Below are 23,646 nucleotides of genomic sequence, written 5' to 3' on the forward strand. Positions count from 1 at the left end.
TTCCTGATGTCTATGTGTATAAGTCCCATGACAATACGCTCCATAGCTTTGCAGAACAGGCTAGTTAGGCTTATAGGGCAATATTGTCTGTGGTCCGTTGTGGCACCAACTCTGTGGAGTGGGACCACTGTCGCTGTACGCCATTCCTTGAGTACATATCCTGTAGTAACTCCGATATTGAACAGTGATGTAATGTGAGGGTTACGTCTGTCATGAAGCTCGTGTAAGATGCAGGCTGGGACACCACCATCTGGTCCCATTAATACTGTGATGTACGCTTTGGGGAGGGCAGCACTCCCCTGTTACTGTGCGATGTCAGGGAGGTTACGCTCTGTTGGGATGGATAGTTTCTCCTTAGGGGGGATGGGGGGGAGACAACTGCACTGAACCTGTTTGCCAGGATGTTGGCAATGCCATTGGGTTCAGGGTAAGTTTAGTCAGTATGCAGTAACTCACAGCATATCAGTGAGTGACCACCCAGGTTCCTGGCATAACTGAAGAAGGCTGTGTGATAGTCCTATGTGTTTGGTGCAATTGTCCGGTAGAAGCGGCCCTTAGAAAAATTCATGAGTGATCGTAGCTGTCTGCTAGTGCAGATCGCAGAGGTCTTCCCCATCTGGGATTGTGCTCTATCATGTAGTAGCTTCCTCCTGATGTTGTACAGCTTATTAATAGCTGGGGTCTACCAGACAGGTCCCCTGCCATTTGAGGAGTGAGTCCTGTTGTTGTTTGGGATAGCACAATCCATGCAGTCCACTAGGTGTCCATAGAATGTGTATGTAAGGGATTCAGCAGTCTGAGCCATATTTGCCACTGTCTCAGGGTCTCTGAAGGATACCACCTTGCTTTGGTGAAGTGAGACGTTGGCTCATGAGAAGTTCACCAAGATTACCCAGGATGGGTGTGTGGAGGGTATATGTATGTCCAGTGAGGTACATGTATGTTCTGACCTTACCAATGAGGGGTATATCACTGGTGTGGAACATAGAGTCCCCATGTTGGTGATGATCAGGTCCAATATGTATTCCCCTTGTGGCTGTGCTGACTGGTTGTGCCATAGCATATGAGTCTACAAACTGCAGCGAATGTTGGGCGAGGGTGTTGGGGCTTGGGTAGTATCTGCAGTCAATATTTGTGTATTTGAATTCACCCAATATAATGGTGTTTGTGGAGACCTTCATATTCTCCATAGTTCCCATGAAAGCCGAGTGTGGTTCCTGAGTTTGGGAGGGTGGTCTGTAGCAGGCAACAAACTGAAAGGCAGTTTTGCACAATGGTAGTTGTATATGTATGGTCTGTGATGCTTTGTGCAGTGCTACTAACCCGGAGGTGTATGTATCTGTGATGTATATGGATACTCCCCCTAGTTGTGTTGTCTGTTCCAAGTCTTGTGGTCAGAAAGCATGGTATGAAACATAACCTGCTAGTGCTGGTGTGCATAAGTGAGCCTGAGACAGGTATCTGTTAGTGCACAGATATCACTATCCTCCATACTGAGGAGACTCCTGAGTGGCCACAATATGAGGGTAACACATCTGGTGTTGAGCAGCATTACCCTTAGTTTCATTTAACCTGTAATGTCTATGGAGGTGGGTTTGTCTTTTGAACCCTGCTTAAAAAAGGCACTATGGTGGTAGCAAGAGCCTTAGCCAGCATTCGAAAGTCCAAGGGTGACAGGTGCAAGCTGTCCATAGTGAAGCTACGTGGCATGTCGAGCATGTCACCACAGGCTGACAGACACTGTATCCTCTATGAATTACACCAATTTGTTAGCCAACTGTTAAACGTGATATGTTTGTCTGTATACTGTGACATCATAATTGGTGGGTGTAAGATGCTAGACAAGGTCAGGGTCATACTGGCCTGGGCTACATGATCAGAGTGTTCCTCCATGTATCATGTCATGTGGTCCAGGGAGGAATGTCTGAGGTTTTATGCACCAGCATGGACAATGATGGTGCCAGTCCTGTACTTGCTTTGGAGTGACCTGACTGCATGTGTTATGTGGCAGATCCTGGCACCCGACAGACAGCCCAAAGTGGCTATTCCCTTGTTTGGGCTGGTGAGTGGTACGTCAGTGTGTCTGACAATAAGTGTCGCCTATTACAAGTGTATTAGGTGTGTTGTTTAGCCCAAAGGGCAGTGACTTTGTGGCACACTGACATTGTGAACTATGTGATATGAGAGTATTGTAGTGGTGTAGCAGTTGTGTGTGTGTCTGCTTTGGAGGTCTCTGCTGCTTAGGCAGAGTTCATTTACAGCATCCGAGTATGTCTATGTGTGATAATGTGGTTTGAGTGCTGTCGCTAGAGGATTTGTGAGACTGATATGTGGTGTGTGTGGTTACCTTCACCACCTGACAGGCTGTGCCAGTCATGGGTCGAGAAAGTTCAGCACCCTGTATGTCTATATAGGTGCATCTCACACATATATCTGAGTTTGTCGGGAGGAGGAGAGGGTTGTCTGTGTACATAAGGCAGATGTGACATTGTGTCAACATCACAATACTCACCAGCTAGACTGGAGACTACACAAGAAACTGACCCCTGGACATGCCAGGATATTATGATGACATACTCTGTAGCCTGATCACAAAGGATCAGTAGGGTGTTCAGTGTGTAAAAAAGTATAACAGGGATTAGTGCTCAGGTTTGTTGGTGTTTTGTAAAGAGTAGCTGAGAAGGAGTCCAGACTGAATCATGACACCTCCTTCAGCTATGTCATAAATAGCAATGCACACCCATATATGTCCTGAGTCAGGGCCAACTGTACCTGACTGACAATGCCGACATCCTGACAGACAGGCCCATATATACATACCCACCTCCCACTGACGATAGTCCATATCATCATACCAGGATATATCACATGTAGAATGGATGAGCAGCTACCCCCAATGCCAAAAGCATGGCAGCAAGTGGAATACATTGATTCCCAATATGTGTCATGCAAAAATTACATAACAAACAGATCCTGCACCTGAACAGTCAGCTGACCCTCACCCCCTACACAGGATGTGGAACCGGTGAATGTGTTACAGCAACATATGGCACTCCCCACAAGTGTTGGTGCACAACACACCATAGGAAGTACAGTCCAGTACACCTATGAAGTCTGATCTACAAGGTCATGGAGTCCATCATGGTTGAAGTCATAAACAGAGCTATTGGAAGCTGACATACACACAACCCTACCAACTGTGGTATGTTCATGTGTGGATCATGGTTCCCAAACATGCTAGACTGTTTGCAAGGCAGCCACCCAGGACATACATCACTGAACACAGCTACACATGTCTCACATAGACTTTGAATAGCCCTTTATCAACATCCCAGACACATGTAGTATCCACAAAACCAACAAGCTGTGCATAAATATGTGTTGACATATGACGGAATGTCAATGTGTCCACAGATAGATCACACAAGGTAAGGATTATGAGGTCCTGTTCAAGCTGCTGACACCTGCTGACCCACATGGACCATTCCTGGAATGGCATAAAACAAAGTGTACAAACATCACCATGTCCAGTCTGATGATGTCACCATCCTATAAATACAGCAGAAGGGAAACCAGCCAGTAAAGCAAATAGCGCACCATGTTAATGTGTCTCTCTCTATTATCATAGCATAGTTAGGTAGGGGTTTGAATCCTGCAAACGCTGACTGTGGGGGGGGGGGTGTATGTGTGCAGTTTGTTTTGAGAGGAGTGTCCTTTTTGAAGACTGGGAAAACTCACTAAAAGAGGTACATTCCTCTTTGGAAAGTCTGATGAAGTCACCATCCTACAAATACAACAGGAGAAGGGAAACCAGCCAGTAAAGCAACTAGCGCACCATGTTAATGCATCTCTCTCTAGTATCATAACATAGCTAGGTAGAGATTTGACTCCGGCAAACACTGACAGTGTGTTGGTCAATGCGGTGTGGGTTTTGGTTTTACTATGGTAGGACATATTATGATTAAAACAGTAAGTGTGTTGCACACATCAGGTATCTGCATGGTAAATATATATGTGTACATGTCCCCTCAATCAGTACATAGGTGTGAAGTCTGTATACTACATGAATACATCTGTTTCCATTGACAGGTTGGGTCGCTGCTTCTCAGATCATACGTCACATATGTATGTATGTGACAAGGCCATCCACTGTTGTGATCTGTGGCCAAGGTCATCTGTGCCACACACACCCATGACAGTTACTAAAGAGTAGTGTAAGTGAGGGTATATGCCTGGAGTATATGTCAGACATGTTCATACACAATGACTGGCAATAATGGACAGTCTGTATAGGTGTACAACTGTCTTGTGGATATGCATTCAGGCCTCTAATGTCTAATGTGATACACCGAGGGACTCCACAATACCTATGGATATGTGGATACCAAGGGACACATGACATAACACGAGGCTGTATGTACACATTGGTACCCAACATACATGTTTAGGTATACCATCGATGTGGTACTGACGGGATAGTATGTATAGTAAATGTGGATGACTATGCCATAGCCAGCTTACTGCTATACAGCATGTATCAGACAACAGGTATCTGTCTGTATGATAACCTTGTGTAAGATATGCGTCCCATCTAGGGAATGCATTGTAGGCCAATGCATGCATTTCCAGATGTGGATGGACACATCCCTAGTGTGTTTGCATGTACCTAAGGGGGCTATATGCCAAACAGGTGTGGTCCCAGGAATGGGTGGCGGTCAATACCACTGGTTAGTGTTAGAGTATAGTATTGGAAGGCTCCAACTGTTACTGACTTCCCTACAACTGTGTGTCATTTGTCAGGACATCATCCAATGATTGCTTATAGTCATGCTGTTGAGGTTGTGTATACTACCAGACCGCAAATCATTGACAGATATTAACAGTATCACCCACAGCATAGTGTCAACCCATGTCATACACACATGTGGACCCATGTTAGTACATAACTGTAGTAGAATGCATACTGGCCATTGAAAGTTACTATGAGATGTTAACAATGTTTACAACAGGGTATGCCACATGTCCCATGTGTCCACCATGCACGTACATGCAGACAGTGTGCACCCACCATGTTCACAGATGTACACTTGCTAATCTGTACTGCACACATCACACACGTACTGTCCACTCACTAACACATGCTGGCAACACATTACACTTCAGCCAAGTGGCACATGGGTGGACAATACATACTCAGACCTAAAAGTGGTGTAAACAATGCTACATTGACAATCAGAGCTTTGATGCATAATGCCTGCTCAGACATACCTACAAGGATGTCATTACACTTTCCTGTTGACAACTTGCTAATATTGCTACACTGCTATAATGTCACCCTGTGCATCAGCACCATGTTAGCCTGTTCCTGCATCAATGTTACAGATGACAGGAGGCGACACAGGTATCATCATATGCACAGGGTGTGTTGTTGTTTGCCAGAACCTGACATTGACCCTTCCAACTGACATGTCTGTGTGTGTGTGTGTGTGTGTGTGTGTGTGTGTGTGTGTGTGTGTGTGTGTGTGTGTGTGTGTGTGTGTGTGGGACAACAGTACAGCATGGGCCAATGTTGATGTAATGTGTGTGTGTATGTGTGAGCCCTAGTTGTTTGGTTAATGTGTGTGTGTCTGCATGCACACAGCTCCACCATGTGGTTGCCATATACGGTAGTTTGTGGGCCAGCCACAGACTGTACCTGCTAGGCTGTACAGATCACTGTCTCCGGCCATGGACACAGTACCTGTGCCTGGCAGGGGTGCTATGGACAGTATCGGGTACCAACCCCGACTGGGTGCTGTCATCAGAGGCAGAGGTATGATGACTGGACCCATGTCCCTGCTGGGACTGGCCAGAGCCACGTGCACGTGGTCTACTGGGACTGTCAATGGACAGGCCAGCCCCAGCATGGCTGGGGCTGGTACTGCCACTACGGGAGTGGTTGTGAACTGTGGGCCATCTGTGACCACTGCCAACTGTTGCTGGCATGTGTCCACGTCGACGTCGCAACCGTCCAGCATGGTCCTGGCTTATGGAAGACATATTGTGGAGGGTATCTACTGTCTCCCCCCCAACGTCTATCAATGACCTCGGTGTAATTCCGGATGGCACCAGCAAGGTCACAGATGCTGTCATTGATAGCGGTGTAATGGGCCCGCTGCACCCTAAGTCCCTGTATTGTGTACCGTTCCATACGTGCCTGAGCCTGCATTACAGCCCGGAACATACTGGACATTGTAAGACCTGTGAGGGCACATCTGCCAGGGGCAATACGACCAGCGGTGCTCCCCGAGAACCCCTGGACCTCCACCTATGTGGTACCATCCCAGAAATCCAGCTATGGCTGCTGTGAGCGGATGCAAGTGCCATGGGTACCATACTCGCCTGCACAATGCCAACTGTATGCTGTCCCTTGCCTATGGCCATTGGTGATGAGGGATGTATTGACAGTATGAGTGTGCACATAGATGGGGTTGAACGCTGTGTACTGTCAATTGACGGACCAGCGACAGACCCTGTCAAACCTTCCTGTGCCAGAATACATGTCTCATCATCACCACTATTCGTGGCAGTGGCTTCAGGTTCCCTGCTGCTTCCGGCCACCCCTAACTCAGCACCTGTGAGAGGAAGACAGGAAACACACTTTACAGTCTGCACATGATGCATGCACACATGCACACATGAATACAGGCACACATGCACACATGAACACATGCACACATGAACACATGCACACATGCACACATATACACTCCTCACTACAGCACATACACACACACACACCAGCAATCCAACACATACTCTATAGTGGGTGAAGGTGGGTGTCAGTATCACAAGGCAAACAGTCACCACACACGTGTCAGCATGTAGAATATGTGTTGCACAAGACCATGCAGTGCAAGTGTAGATGCCCCTATTTCATGGCAGTGTACATGGCTTTGATGCAACTGTGTAGTTGTTCAGTGATTGGCTACACCCTGGAGCACAATGTGTACCTGGACACAACATTGATGTGCAAATATTATCAGCTCTGCAATGCCCTGTGCACCATCACTCACAGGTATACATGCCATGGCTGAATGTGTTATCTGTGTGACACATAGGTTTCCATGTCTGAGTACAGTGTCTGTGTCCATAGCAGATAATAGTGGGCACAGGTGTAGCACATGCATGCTACGTACACACACGGGATGAGTGGTGCATGTTGACGTGAAGGAATCCCAATGCTCGACATGGCCAGTGTACAGTGGTTATGGTGAGTGTGGGACATATTGCAGATATGTCAGTGCCAGCCATGGCATGACATGCTATACAACTGCAACATTAAACACCACACATACCCAATGTGTGTCATGTTGCCTATACACCCACTAGCATTCCAGGACATATATGTGACACTTTGTTTGGATGGTGACTGCTGTGCATATTGTGTATACTGGCATATGTAAGAACACACACAGCATGCTATGCATATTGTATATAGGTGCATATGTTTGCACACACACAACATTGAGGTGCACAGCAATGACTGCTATGAGTAGTACCATGGTCACTGTAACTGGATGGGGTGTAGTACCTGTGCCATCATCATCATGCATCTTGTGGTCACTCACAGCTACTAATGTGTGCAAGACCACCACCTAGCATACTGTACCTGAACTGCAGTGCCATGACTATGTTCACAATTACACAGCCACTTTGTTCATGGGTGTGTGAAGTGCCTTGCACAGCCCCATGATAGGCATCTACCCCCTGAAGTACATAATGTGTGTGCATGACATGTGGGATACTGACGTGTGACCTTACAGCGAGTGTGTGGCAATGCCAAATGTAGCATGTTTTCGTGTACTGCGTATGATACACATGTTCTGTTGTGTACAGTTGTTGCAACTATGCATATCCAATGTGCAGTACAGTGTTGCCACAAATGTGTCTGCTGCTCTGTGCATTGCATGTGATTGAAGCAGCTACTGACTTTACTGAGATTTAGTTATGTGGATTACTCACTTATATTATTTATAATATTTTCATCTTGGTTGGAATCATGTATTAAATACAGGAGTTTAGAAAGGACCTAACTTATTGAGATTCAATGTGTCTTTTTAAAAAAAATTTTTAAAAACTTTTTAAAAGATTCTTAATTACTTAATTGTTTGATTTTATTGAAAGATTGATGGGAGGGTTTTGTGTATATATAAAAAGTATCTGTGCCAGTGTGATTTATCTGATGAAGTTTGCCTTGTAGCAGATGAAAGCGCTTATGTTTTATTGTGATCTTCAATAAACAGACTTGGTTTCTCATCTTGGTGGAATGGATATTTGCTTCTTGGTCATTTCCTGGTCACTTTTTGGTGACTTTACTGAGATGTTTAATGTCTCACAGCAAACATGCACAGCATGCATTATGCGTAGGTGTGTTACGTGTACATGGCCTACACCTCACCTATAACATGCACATGTCATTACCAATATTAAAGTGTTAACACACTCACCAGCATGTATCATCTGCCCTGCTGTCACACCAGAGGACCCTACAAGAATATGACACAGTTTGTCAGTGGCCACAACTGTGGCATTGCCACTGTGAGTGTGCTAAACTACAGTAGAACAACAGTGAACAGTCACAGGTGTACAGATACTATTCCAAATATCAGTATTGCACACAATAGGCAGCACAACTGCTGAACACACAGTACACATCTCACATATGCATATTCTAACAATACAGGTAACAATAGTCTACAGCTAGGGCATATTACCTGCATGCTCCATGTCATCATGCTGGGTGGCTCCGGTCTCCATGATGACACATGCGTGATGCTGTTGCTGCTGTAGGCCAGGAGCCATCACGCTTAGGAGCAGCTCCTCCACTCTGGTGAGGGGGGGATGTATGGCTGCCCCTCCACCTGTGGCAAGCTGTTGTCTATAGATATCAGACGCACACCACTGGACATGTCTAATTAAAACACTGCAGTGATGGTGTACCTGCTCATATGTCCGGTTATGCATGCCTATGTCATTTACTCGACGAACAAGATCTTGCCACAGTGCAGTATGCTCATGCTGGTGCTGGATGGCCCTGGAAAATAGCAGTGTATAGTGCTGCACCAGGCTGTTGTGTATTTCCTGTTCCTTGGCAGCTGTATATGATGGATTGCGTTGATGAGCCATAGCCCTGGAAGACAATTAAACAATATGTGTGAGAAAGTCATGTGGCACACTTAACATTATTAAGTACAGATATCCCTTAACTGCCATATATATAGCATCTGTCTGTCTGTCAGAGGATACACACATTCAATACCACATATCAGTGCTCAGCCCACAACTGGCTGACAGTGCCTGCCACACTCCATATAACAAACCAGTATACACCAGTACTCGGCACACTGTTTGGGATACAATGCACAACCTCACCACGGGTGTATATATCAAGCTAATGCATGAAGAAATATGTCATCCAATGCAATGAATGTAAAGTACATTTACAGTATTACCAGTAAACCACCCTAGTCATTGATGCCATACCCCTACCTAACATATGTGCACGGTTGTTAATATAGCTGGCATACTGCTGTAACAGAGTATACATGTTGCTAGGTGCACACACATATCCTGTAACACACATGTGATTGCGGGCATGGTACAGGCATCATTACACACACATCAGACATACATACAACACACAAATGTATGCCGACACAGATGAGCATAACCTGTGTACCTTACAGTACTGTGTGCCTCTACTTACATATTTCTATGCCTGAGGTATGTAATCTGTTCAGACTTCAGGAAACACACAAGACAGTGTTACCAGGGAATGTGAACATACACCATACTGTGCTGTTTAGACCTACAGCTTCAGGTAGTACAACAGTTCATATGTGAGCTGGATTCACCAGCAGTACCACTTACTGAGAATACATGTATTGCTTCAGCAAACAATGGGACACCACAGTCGTACACAAGGAACTATGTCACAACATATGCCGTCCTACTATGTCTGCATCCCAGCAACTGACACATCTTTCTCTGGCCTCACACCTAGGACACAAACTACCATGACAGAAACAACCTCACACTAAGCTATCACACCTTTACAGACCTTGCACACATTCACTGTCAAACTCATTCCACCTCACATAGCAGGTATTGCACTGAGTACATGTGTGTGTGCATTGTGTCATAGGTAGGTAATATGCTATTGGCCCTAGGGCCTAGAGTAGCCTAGCCATATGCTACCCTGGCCTTTGACACACATGTAATGTGATTTCAATTGCTCCTGTCAACTGGATACACAAAGGTGACTCCCAGGGCATATTACCTATCTCCCAAACAATCATCAGGGGTATGTATGACATCTGCTAATGAGGAGCCTTGTTTGTTAATGCTGGGTGGTTTAGTCCAGAGTATGGCATATTTGTGGATAGGAACCTGTACCTCCAGCATGTGCTGTTTAGTGAGGTGGCAAGGATTAGGGCCCTAGGTCATGTAGCCCGGAGGGATTGTGAGGTGTTGACATGGTGGTTGGCCGACTGCTATGGGTGTGACATAACTCTGTATGTCCGGCAGAGGTAACCTCTTGGTGGGCAGTATGCAACACACTCTAGCTGTGGTTTTGTGAGTCAGTCTGCATAGGGTATGTGTTTGAGGGCAGTATTACTCTTTGTGAGGTATGTCTGTGGCCTTTCCACTTGCTGTAGTTGTCATGTGAGGTACATACCACATGGGGCATTGTGATGAGTAGAGGGGAACACTGACCTATATTTTCCTAGATGACAAACCTTTTGTGATGACATGTACCACATACACAGATTACAAGACTAGTGTGGCACTGTGATTATCAAAGGGGAGGCTACTCTCCACCTGTGTGCCATGTTCCCTTCTGACACCTTCAGTGTTAGGCAGGCTACCACCTATGTGGTAGTTACTGGGTAAAGTGTTTTGGAATGGGGTATGGCACTGCAGTACCAACACTGGTGTTCAGTCCATGCCTTGGTCAACAGGCACCTGTTGCAGTACGTAGGACCCTGTGTTTCCCTCTCTCTCTCTCTATATATATATATATATATATATATGTATATATATTTATATATATATACATATCTATACATATCTATACATAGCTATACATAGCTATAGATATCTATACATATCTATACATATCTATACATACCCATATATATATATATATATATATATATATATATATATATATATATATATATATATATATATATCCATATATATTTATCCATATATATTATCTATATATATATATATATATATATATATATATATATATATATATATATATATATATATATATATATATATATATATATATGTACATATCCATATCTATATATTTATATATGTATATATATCTATATCTATATATCAATATATATATATATATATATATATATATATATATATATATATATATATATATATATACATGTATATATATATATATACACACATACATGTATACATCCATTGCTGCACATATAGATGCACATATAGGCACATATACTGCCCACCTTTCATGGTGGGGATGTCAATTATGCAACAGTTGTGAGACATACGGTTATGTAATAATATTGCACAGTGTTGTGCAGAATGCATTTTGCTGTCCTCAGGCCATATAGCTGTAGCAGGCCTCACTGCCCGTAGCTCAGTCCCACAGCATTTAACCACCACATGACATATACTGGCACTGCTTGCTGTCTGCAATGCCACACACTACAACCTTCATACATATGTGCACATAGCAACCTTCAACAACATATATATGTCCAGCCTTCACTAACAGTTGCAGTATGTCCCTTGCCCTATGCACATGTGCATATACATATAGATACGGACTGCTGCCACATATGGATGATTCACAGTATGTAGAGTACCCTTCAGACACATCATTCAGATGCCAGCAAATACATATCTGTTACATACCTTACCTTTGTATTCCTCACCTCCGTCTGTTGTAGCTGCTGCTTTGTTTGTTTTTTGTTTTTTTTCTTTTTTTGGTTTTGGTTTCCTCTGTGTGTTGGTCTTTCTTTTTAGTGTCTGTCTCTTACAGCCTGTTTGCCTCCGTCTGTCTGTCTCTCTCTCTCACTCTCTCTCTCTCTCTCTCTCCCAGTTGGTGCAATGATATTATTGCATGTGTGGACAGCAAGTACAGGCTGCTTTTCTAGGTATCTGCACATGTGCATGTGATGGCCTCTGCACCAGTTGGTGCCTACCATTTAGTAATTGCATGCAGCCTGCTGTGTGGTAATTGCAGTACTCACTGTGATTGCAGGACACTGCTATAAAATGCTTAGTTAGGCGTAGCCCTTTCAGTTGTGCAAGGTGGGGCCCATACTTGTTTGCTGTGGACACTGTTGTCTCAGTCAGAAGGTTGGTATATGTCTCATATCTGAAGCTAGGGTTGTAGCCAGTGATATGCATGTTGTACTGAAACCTGACTGTTGCTTTTTCCAGTGCACTCTTCTCAGTGTGTAAGTTTACTCTCACCTCCAAATGCTAACAGTGGATACATGGGAGTATGTACTTTCTTTTCGAATTAGAGAATTATTGTATATCTGCTGTGGCTTAGTGGTACTGCATGCAGACTGGTGAGTCCAAGGTGTGGGGTTTGAGACTGACAGGGCTATTTTATTTTGCTGTTGAGCAATAAAAGGGCCCTGCCATAGAGTGACTAAGGCACTTTTAAGCAGTTGTAAGCGGGTTTGCATGGGTTTGTGCGACGTTTAGCTAAGCGCACACATGTGCACACTGGTGCAAACCAACCCGCTTACTAATGTTTACAAGTGCTTACTCTCACTAAACCCCGCACTCATTTCTTTGAAAGAAAAGTAAATGGGGAGATAGGAATGTGGTGATAAAGGGTGCACAAAGAGGGGAAGACAGTAGGGAAACCAGCTCGGGATGTACAGGATGGGTGTGGGGAAGGTCCATAGCTGCCCGTTTCTTTACCAGCAACAGCTGTGCATATGCAATACATTAGGAGTGAAATTTGAAGCCTTCCACCCCTGAGAGAGGGGTGAGGACAACTAAGTATGTTGTGCTACCAATTATGAATATCAGGCACATGTACTGTTTGTGAACTGCTATACTGTCATTAGTACGTTACTCACTTCTGAACAGTTTGTGGTTTGTTTGTGTTGACATTAGCACAGTCTGCTCAGGACAACTGGACATATTTCAGTACTGTGTATGCCTACCTACATCTGTGGGTGTGCCTGACTACACAGGTATATGGTACTTTTGGGTAGGGGTGCAGAACTGCGGAGAGCATTATTTATTATCGTGTGCTGTTTATCTTGCTGAACATGCAGAGTTGCTGTGTACCTGTTAGTCTATGAAGGCTAGTAGTCTGTCTCAGTAGCTCCCACCTGTGGACATATCCAGATGGTAGACAGAGGTTAGCCTAGTATCCTTTGACTGTGCACCACACCAGTCTTTTCAGTGCCTGAACAATGGCATTGTCACAGGTGGTTGCTAGCAGTACATGGCTACATCCTTTGATATTTCTGTGGTGTACTCCTACATACGGGCATGCTTGTGGAATTCATTCTACAGCTATTTGCTGAGTGTGTAACAGCAGACAAGCTGATATGCCTGTGTGTTTCTGACACTTCCACACCTCAGATACTCTCAGGTAAATATTTGAACAGCCTCAGGGAAAGGTACATATAAGTGGGATACACCTGTGATATTTTTCAGATATTGAGACTTTGGGGGATTCGGAGCATATGTATTACTACACGTTTTCTGACATACAAGCAGTGTCTACTCTCGCTTATTGACATTTTTCATTAATTGACATTCCCCACCTTTCTGCCTACTGTTAGTACATTTCACAGGGAGTCACAGGGGCACAGCTAACATTTGCTTGCAAATCAGGGACATCCCTGTAAATCAGTCACAGTTGGGAGGTCTGGCCTCTGACCTATTCAAATATGCCAGTGTTTATCCTGCTCTGATACCGTGTGGGGTTTGTAAAGTGCTACTGTAACATTATTCCCTACTAGCATGGCTGGTTCTCTTTTCACAGTCATGTCATGCAATTCCACAAGACTTGCTGGTTAAGGGCCACAGAACAAGATTTGTGTTATGCCATTCCTATTCTCCCTTTACATTCACTCATTGTAATGCATGATATATTTCTTTCAGCACCACATTATTGGATATCTGCTGTGGCTTAGTGGTACTTCATGCAGTCTTGTGAGTCCAAAGTCTGGGGTTCGAGACTAACAGGGGTATTTTATTTTGCTGCTGAGCAGTACAAGGGCCCTGCCATAGAGTGACTAAGACACTTTTAAGCAGTTGTAAGCAGGTTTGCGTGGGTTTGCGCAACGCTTAGAGACACTTAGCTAAGCGCACATATGCGCACACTTGTGCAAACCCGCTAAATACTGCTTAAAAGTGCTTACTCCCGCTAACCCCCATGCTAATTTCTTTTAAAGAAAAGAAAATGGGGAGATAGGAAAGTGGTGAAAAAGGGGGCACACAGAGGGATACACAGTAGTAAACAAGCTTGGGATGTGCAGGACTGGTGTAGGGAAGGTCCATAGCTGCGCATTTCTGTGCATTGGCAATGAATTTGGAGTGAAATTTGAAACCTTCCACCCCTGGGAGAGGGGTGAGGACAACAAAGTATGTTGTACTGCCAATTCTAATTATCAGCTTACATGTTTGTCCGATGGACATGTGTGCAAAATGGGCAGCTATGTATGGGGTGTAATTTTTTTGTGGGTACAGATTGCCCTTTTTTTTTTTTTTAGGTGAGAGTGGGAAGTGAGGTAGAGGAAGTAGGTATGTCCGGGGAGGTAGGTTGGGAAGGTAAACAGACAAGACAGACAAGACACATACAGGGGCAGTGTATGACACATGGGGTGGGTGACACAATTGACGGGGTAGGATGTTTGGAAATCGCAAGCCCATGAGCCCAGAGATGGTAACAGTGGAACTGAGATCCCCACCCATGGGCAGTCACCACTGAACCTTCAAAGCCCCGAGGGTGGCTGTGCTGGGGGCTGCATAGGATGGGCAGGCTCACCCATGAGACATGCCACTCTCGCCTCAAGCTGGCATAGGGGATCAGCGACTGAATCCTGGATCTCCCTATGCACCACAGCCCGGACCCTTTGAAGAGTGACAGGTGGCCCTTCTCCACCCACGCTTGCATGGGGGGATGAGCCCCATCCCCTGCAGCGCTTCCACCCGAAGGTGGCACAGAACCAATGGAGGAGGGGGGCCCGGGCTGGGCACCGGACCTGCTGGTGCCAGGTGCACTCGCCAGCTGAGGAGGGGCAGGTGTGTCCGCTGGGACCAGCCTTCCCATACATTCTGTGATTAGGTGTGCTTAATTACAACATAAGCAAAACAGCATTCCAGATTAGTTGTAACAGCATGCAATAATATTCCCATTAACCCAACTCACCACGGGTACAACAGTTGAACAGCAAGCATAACACATGCATATATTGAACCACAGTGGTTATTCCAACAGCATGCAGGGATGTTTGGTAGCAACAGGCCACCATGATTGTGGTGTTTAAACAGGGCACATGCATCAACGTGAATACAATTATTTATAGAACAATAGGACATATGTCCCAACAAATATTTAAGATTACATATACCCATTGAGGTGTGGAATTGCATGGTTTATGCACATACAGTAGGATGTATAATAAACCTCGGTTAACATCTTATAATGACCTTTTAGTCTACACTACATTCCTAGTGACTGCAAGTGTATATCCCCTACCTGTATTATTACACTTACCATCATACATTAGGTTGTGTACTGGGTTTGGCTAGTTCAATATATGCCTGACCTATATCTGACATACTAACTGTCCAGGATGCAGATGTTACTGGTACATATTTCTTGATTGCATTTATATTTCTTTATCTACATATCTGGGATGTTTTCACATGACATTTTTACTTCGATTTGTATAGAACCCTGCATTTCTTGACACACGCTCACATTTCTGGGGAAAAATAACATGCTACATGTGAGCCAGGTTTACTTATTCATGCCAGCCAGTAACTGCCTGTTGTGGACAGTATATATGTTTCACAGCTACTAGTACTTCCATCACCCACTTTATATGGGACTGCACAACTCTGGGTTGCCAGCACCTTTTCAAACAGTACTGTTTGTATACTGCAAGGGTACAGCAACATTTCAGACTCTGTGACACAGACTCACTCTGGGTTTTAAACCTTTATTAATGACATTACACACTTTTTCACAGGCTCACTCCTTTATTTGTTTTAACTGTGTATATGGCAAACATGTTCAAGACATATTATACCTTTATTAATAGGTTAGAACAATCTTTTTCAGGCTCACTCATTTATTTTATATGACAGTGCCTGCAGAGATATTATTCCAGACATATGTTACATTTCTTAATGGGTTTCTACACTCTTTTTCTGCCGCTCTGATGTTTTTATCTGACAGTACATGCAGAGGACTTATTCAGGCAATTTTATGGCTGTATTATTGGACTACAACACTTTCTTTCATGCTCTCTCCCATATTTTATATAACAATACATGCAGAATAATCACTAACCTGCCTGGTGGCACAGCCTTAGCAGTCTATCAGCATAGGCTTGCTGATTCATAGCACAGTCACCTGCAGCTGTAAAGTAAATGAAGGGATATTGAGACATACCTATCTGTTTTACATACTCCATTATCAATTCTTACATACTGCATTCCATGGCTACATACTCAGTTGTGGGGCATCCCGCATCCCACGGGCCTTCTGTATCCATTGGTTCAGGCGGTCCTGCTTTTGTCTCTTCAGGTCTGCATGGTGGTGACAGACCTGCTCACCAGTCCGAGGAATGCCTGTGGCACTGGTGAGGTCACGAGCTAACTGGTTCCAAGCCTCTGCCTTGTACTCCGTCCCTTGGAACTGGCCCTGCAGGAGTCTTGACTCGTGATGGTGGAAAAGGAGCCAAACCATGTATTTGGACTCCTCGATGCCCCAACGTTGTGCTCGGAAGCGTGTTCCCTCTCCGACACCAGACATTCTAACTGCAGATGTGAGCTACAATCAGTTATGGCATGTATTCCTGCCTGTGGGGCTTAAATATGCAGCATTTCCCACACTTTTGTGTGATTGGCCGTTTTGTAAAATTCTCGGCTGACTGCAGACCTGCTTAGTAATGGTTAAACTGTCATTCGTAAGTATATGAATGTTAATAGTGGCTGTTTCCCCTATGTTGTCATGGCTTAGTGGTTCTGTACTTTGCTTCTGATGCACAGAGTCCTGGGTTCGACCCTTGTCATTCATTTTATTTTCATACTATCCAGACAGGCTGGGGGGTGTGGCTGCATTTAAGCAACTTTGCTCTATGTTGCTCCTCGGTGCCCTATGGTGCCCTGGTTGGTGCAGCGCTCACATCCGCGCAAACACATTGCGCTGGGTAAAGTGCTATTAAACTGTGGGCACCTCTATTGCGCTAGGTAAAGCGCTATTAAACTACGGTCAACTCTATTGCGCTGGGTGAAGCGCTGCTTAACTGCAGGCAATTTTATATCAGGATCCTTTAAAATATTTATTTTGTTCACTGATACATTGGCCATTTCACTGCTTTTTAGTAATGTTTAAACATATTTGTCAGGTATTATTTCATACACTGATTTAAAAAATAAATATGATGGGGAGTGGTGGGATTTTAACCATGAATGCCTCTTCTTTGTGCGAACCCTCTACCATTACACTATTGCTATTTGGTGTGATTTGCATAAACATTCTTTCTTATGCTCTTCCATGTCAGAATTGCTAACTCTAGCTAAGCAATGAGCACACCCACGCACACACGCGCAAATACGGGCAGCTATTTTGGGGATTTAAAAAAATATATTTAATGTTTTGCGTTTTAGAACTGTGATAGGGGTTTACAATATCAGGGAGTGTGGTGTTGGGTGCAGGGACATTTGTGCGGACTTGCTCTTGTGTGTGTGCTTTGTTTAGTTTTGAAACACTTGCAGGGGCGTGGACATTTAGACTGCTCAGCAGTCGGACATGCCCCCTGCTTTCTTACACGGTCCGTGTAAGACTTACGGTTGAGTCAGCGTGCCCTCATGCATATTCATGGCACGCTGATGTCAAACCGTTCAACTGCAGCCTCCGAGTACGACTTATTAAGTCTTACACAGAGGATTAGTAAATCTGGGGGTAAGTCATTCTAAAAACTATACACCAATAACTTGCCTTCCAATCATGTACAAGCTATAAACTGGAACTGATGCAGATAGAGTTTAAAATCATTTAGAAGAAAACTCAATCATGGCAACAGAACAAAAGGGTAGCAAAAGAAAGTCATATGGCACAGACAACCATTTATGGCTAAATAAAGCCGCAACAGAGAATTGTTAAAACAGGAAGAATCTATATACGGGATGGATAGACTACAAAAAAGGATTGGACAGCATCTCATATTCATGAATAAAGGAGTGCTTACAGATGTACAACATACATCCTACATCGATCAATTACATTACAGTGACCATGGAACAGTGACAAACCACTATACAGCCAAGCTATGAGAAAAGGCAAATTAAAATTCAAAAGGGGGTATTCCAGTGTGATTCTTTATCACCACTGTTGTTATGTCTTGCCTTAACCCATTAAGCTGTTTACTTAACATATTAGGTCTTGGTTGCAATTTGGCTCCCAGAAAACAACTTTGCTTAAAGACTTCTCATTTGCTTTTTGTGAATGACTTAAACTGTATAGTTCATCAGATGAGGAGTTGAAAGCACGAATTCAAGTAATTAAAACTTTCTCAGATTATAAAAATGTCACTTGATCTTGATATGTGTATAAAAGCAATGTTTAAAGCATGAAAATTGCAGTACCAAGAAAATATAATTTTGGGACAGGAATGTGATATAAGGAACTTGAGTAAGAGGCAGTGTATAAATATATTTTGAATTGATGAAGGATAGGCAATAAAACATGAACAAATGTGAAAAAAGTCACTAAGGAATATTGTAGAAGACTAAAACTAATACTGAAACAGCACTGACATCTAGGAATAAAGTCCAGGCTATAAACTAATTTACTCTTCCTGTTCTAACTTATAGTTTTGGTGGGGGTTTACATTATATTCTCGAAAGCCAACAATATCAAAGCTGATATTGATGACACGAGAATATTAAAAGCACACATCAAACGTGTAAATGGAAATCTCTGTAAGGGGAAATTTCCATTTACTGCAATGTAGTGTGGTCTTGGAGTTGGTATAATTAAGTAGCGAGAAGTGTGGGGGGTGCAGGGGGAGCTTGCCCCCCTGCTTAAACACGTTAGGTTACTTTTTTCTTTTTTTTTTTTTTTTTTATAAGATCAATGTTTGAAGACATCGACCATATGGTGTCGACCATATGGTGTTCGATGTTTTCAACCATCGATCTTATAATATAAACCCGTTTTGGTGTGCCTGAGTGGGCCCAATGGTATTGGATCAGTAAAACAGAAAAACAAAAACATTGCTTCACACTTATCAAATGATATATTCAAAGATTATACATTCCGCACTCTGAAGGAGATATGGGCCTCCTCAAAATTGATTAGATGTATAGATCTGCAGTCATGAAACTGCAAACATATCTGCTGATCTCATCAGATCCCATGACAAGAAGAAGTTTAAGATGACCTCTCTGCTTAGTTTTGCAGGAACATTCTGGTGTCAAGCTGGAAATCAAACCAGAAGTAGACAAAAATCAGACAGCAACTGAATGTGCCAAAAACAAAAGGAAGAATATTAGGTGAAGGATCAGATGAGAAGGAAAGAAATGTGAAAAAGCTATAACTATAGTGGTAAGCATACAGATCTACTGAAGCAACCACATGTTGATCAAGATTTGAAGCAGAAATAGTTAAGGAGAGGCGATTTGAAACCAAAATATGAAAAATTAATAATGGCAGACCAGGATAATGGACTACATATTGGGACATTTATACAGTAGGCTCTGAAATAAAGAATTGGAAACAGTCACACATCTTGTTACTGTGTGTGATACACTCATAGCAGAAGGCATGTACACTGAAAGGCTCAATAGTGTGGCAAGACTGTTGCACTGGAGATTATGCAGACATTATAATATAGAAGTAGCTGAGAAGCATTGAAAACACTTTTTTACTTCTTTTTCAGTGTTGTCTTTAGAGGGAATAACAGACTTGCTGTTATTTGGGGAAAATCCTAGCCAATCACATAGACTTCAAGAATTAGTTTTGCCTTTTTCTGAATATATGACTGCAGCCTGTTCATTTTCATGCATAATTAGTGCGGATTCAACATTATGATTAAACAGTAGAATGGTAAATCTGGAATAAATTACAATAAAATTATATCTGGATCATTCAAAACTGATCAGATATGAAACATAATTTACTCCAAATTCAGACTTTTTTTAAACTTAATGACCTACAACAGCAAGGAGCAAAACAGTTCTGAGGGTGTCAGACTGCTGCACAAATTCTGTTTCATACTTCACTGTAATGGCATCCATTACATCTAATTCCACTGCCAAAAGCCATGCTAATCTTTTCCAGACTGAAAAAAACCATTGTATCATCAAACACTGCAATAAAGTCATCCTGAAATCAATTTGGTGATACAAATCGTGCAGGTACCTTTCTGCAAGCAAACATGTTGGTTATTGTTTGACTTAATTGCATTTTGCATGATAGCATTCCTGCTGATAAACTCAACAGAACCTGTCTAAAACTCAGTCCAGCATCTTCTGACTCCTTTCATCACTGAGATTGTTTAAAAGACAACTAACTTAAACCCATCTGCCTTACCCTGAGAGACAGAGTGAGAGTGTCTGACAGTCAGCATGCAATGTGAATGTAGTTACTTAAGCACTTACATATGCTCTGGATTTGCATGATGCCAAAGACTAAAAAGAGGAAACTAAAAAAAAATTAAAAATTAAAGATGCTTGGCATTATATAACTACATCAGCAAGTGATGAGCTTTATAGTTTTGGATTTACTCCATCCTGGTCTCAGCATATAACTGCTTAGCTTTACCTTCATGCTCAGACCTGCGTAGTCATGTATAAATTCCAATCTAACCCCAATGCTTAGAAGGCATTATTTTCATATAATACCAAAAATGAGGATGAATGCATATATTTCCTCTGCTATAGCAATCATATTAACTTATAAAGTCAGATACAATGAGCTTCTATTTATAACGTATTAAGTACATCTGCTGCATGTCTGTGTCTGCAGGAGTATTTGCATTAAATTTCAGGAAAGTGCACTCTTAAAATAATGAACTGCAAAGTGTTAAAACTAAGCCATATTTGTTACCATATATGGTAACATATAATAATCTACACAGATGCATATAATTATTATAAACCATAAACACTGTAGCTTTGAAGACCTACACAACATTTTAAACATTCACTGTGAGAAAGACAAAAATAATCATTTATAATATTATCTAGGGAATGATTAATATTCAGTAAGATTTAGATGCATCAAAACAATTCATTACAAGTAAGACTGGAAACATCAGAAACTGAAACATCAAAGCTTGAAAGTATTTTTTTCAGGTTCGCAACTTCGACCATATGCAGCAAATAAAGATTTGGTAAATATCTTAAACCAATAAATTTTAGTCTTTAATCTACTTCTGCCAGATGTTTCATTTATGGAAAGTTATGGGTCTTATTTATTATAGACTTTTTCTTAATTGGAATCCTATATTCAGAAACTGCAGCACTGCAATGTGCAACTGATACCCTTATTAGATTTAAAGACCTATATCTGAACAATTATTTTATGAAAATATCCTGGTAAACTAGCAGAAAACATCACTGGTAATGTAGGATTGCATACTGCTCTCTAGGATAGATGCATTTTAATTTATAAAGTGACCTCGATTTATTTATTTGTTTTTTTTTTTAGACTCAGCCCAGGTGTGGTGTCTGGCTAAGTCACATGCTCAGTGCCAGGAGTAGTGCCTGGCTAAGTCACATGCTGAGAGCCAGGAGTAGTGTCTGGTTAAGTCACATGCTCAGAGCCAGGAGTAGTGTCTGGTTAAGTCACATGCTCAGAGCCAGGAGTAGTGTCTGGTTAAGTCACATGTTCAGAGCCAGGAGTAGTGTCTGGTTAAGTCACATGTTCAGAGCCAGGAGTAGTGTCTGGTTAAGTCACATGCTCAGAGCAAGGAGTAGTGTCTGGTTAAGTCACATGTTCAGAGCCAGGAGTAGTGTCTAGTTAAGTCACATGTTCAGAGCCAGGAGTAGTGTCTGGTTAAGTCACATGCTCAGAGCCAGGAGTAGTGTCTGGTTAAGTCACATGTTCAGAGCCAGGAGTAGTGTCTGGTTAAGTCACATGCTCAGAGCCAGGAGTAGTGTCTGGTTAAGTCACATGCTCAGAGCCAGGAGTAGTGTCTGGTTAAGTCACATGCTCAGAGCCAGGAGTAGTGTCTGGTTAAGTCACATGTTCAGAGCCAGGAGTAGTGTCTGGTTAAGTCACATGCTCAGAGCCAGGAATAGTGTCTGGTTAAGTCACATGCTCAGAGCCAGGAGTAGTGTCTGGTTAAGTCACATGCTGAGAGCCAGGAGTAGTGTCTGGTTAAGTCACATGCTCAGAGCCAGGGGTAGTGTCTGGTTAAGTCACATGCTCAGAGCCAGGAGTAGTGTCTGGTTAAGTCACATGCTCAGACTCGCAGAGTTAGGCAATGGAGGTTAAGGGAATCAAATCTTGCAACAGTGGGCCACAGAAAACAGTTTTTTTAACTGCTCCTTAATCCTATAAGACAGCTGCCAGACTCCTCCATAATACAAAATTTAGCCAAGTCAAATTATTTGAATTATTTTAGTGGGATATGTTTGAAACAACAGAATAAAAACAAACAGGTCAATAGTCCTGAAGAAATTGTATAAAGTGTACATAATGTACTGACCTGGGGTGGAATTCAGGAACATTCTTCTGTTTAAATGGAGAAAAACCTAAGTCATTGGTCACTGTGAATGCATCTGCAGAAGTGATATGTTACTAAGCAACAAGAAGGCAGCTGTATTAAAGAACTGCAAAAGAATTTACTCAATGGGATTAACAGTGAAAATATAGTTCAATGCCATTTAGAGTCCATACCAAAGCTGTGTACTGAAGTCAATTTGCATGACAGTTACATATGTACATAAAAAGGAGAAAAGTCAGTGTTCTGCAGAAGTGTAGCTTGTAGACCCGTCAACTGTAACAATAAAGGCAGTGCAGACATACGTCACCCCTTTAACATGCACGTGTGTGTGTGTGTGTGTGTGTGTGTGTGTGTGTGTGTGTGTGTGCACGTGCACCTGTGCTTGTGTGTGTGTGTGTGTGTGTGTGTTTGTCCGTGTTTGCGTGTGTGTGCACACCTGTGTGTGTGTGTGTGTGTGTGTGTGTGTGTGTGTGTGTGTGTGTGTGTGTGTGTGTGTGTGCACGTGTGTGTGTGCATGTGTGCATGTGTGTGTATATGTGCCTCTGTTTGTCGGTGTCAGTGTGTGTGTGTGTGTGTGTGTGTGTGTGTGTGCCTGCGCTTGTTTGTATGTGCCTCTGTTTGTCGGTCTCAGTGTGTCTGCCCATGTGTGTGTGTGTGT

The sequence above is a fragment of the Protopterus annectens genome, chromosome 5.part1 (assembly GCF_019279795.1).
Source record: "Protopterus annectens isolate FY-2018-M chromosome 5.part1, PAN1.0, whole genome shotgun sequence".
Taxonomy (NCBI): Eukaryota; Metazoa; Chordata; order Ceratodontiformes; family Protopteridae; genus Protopterus; species Protopterus annectens.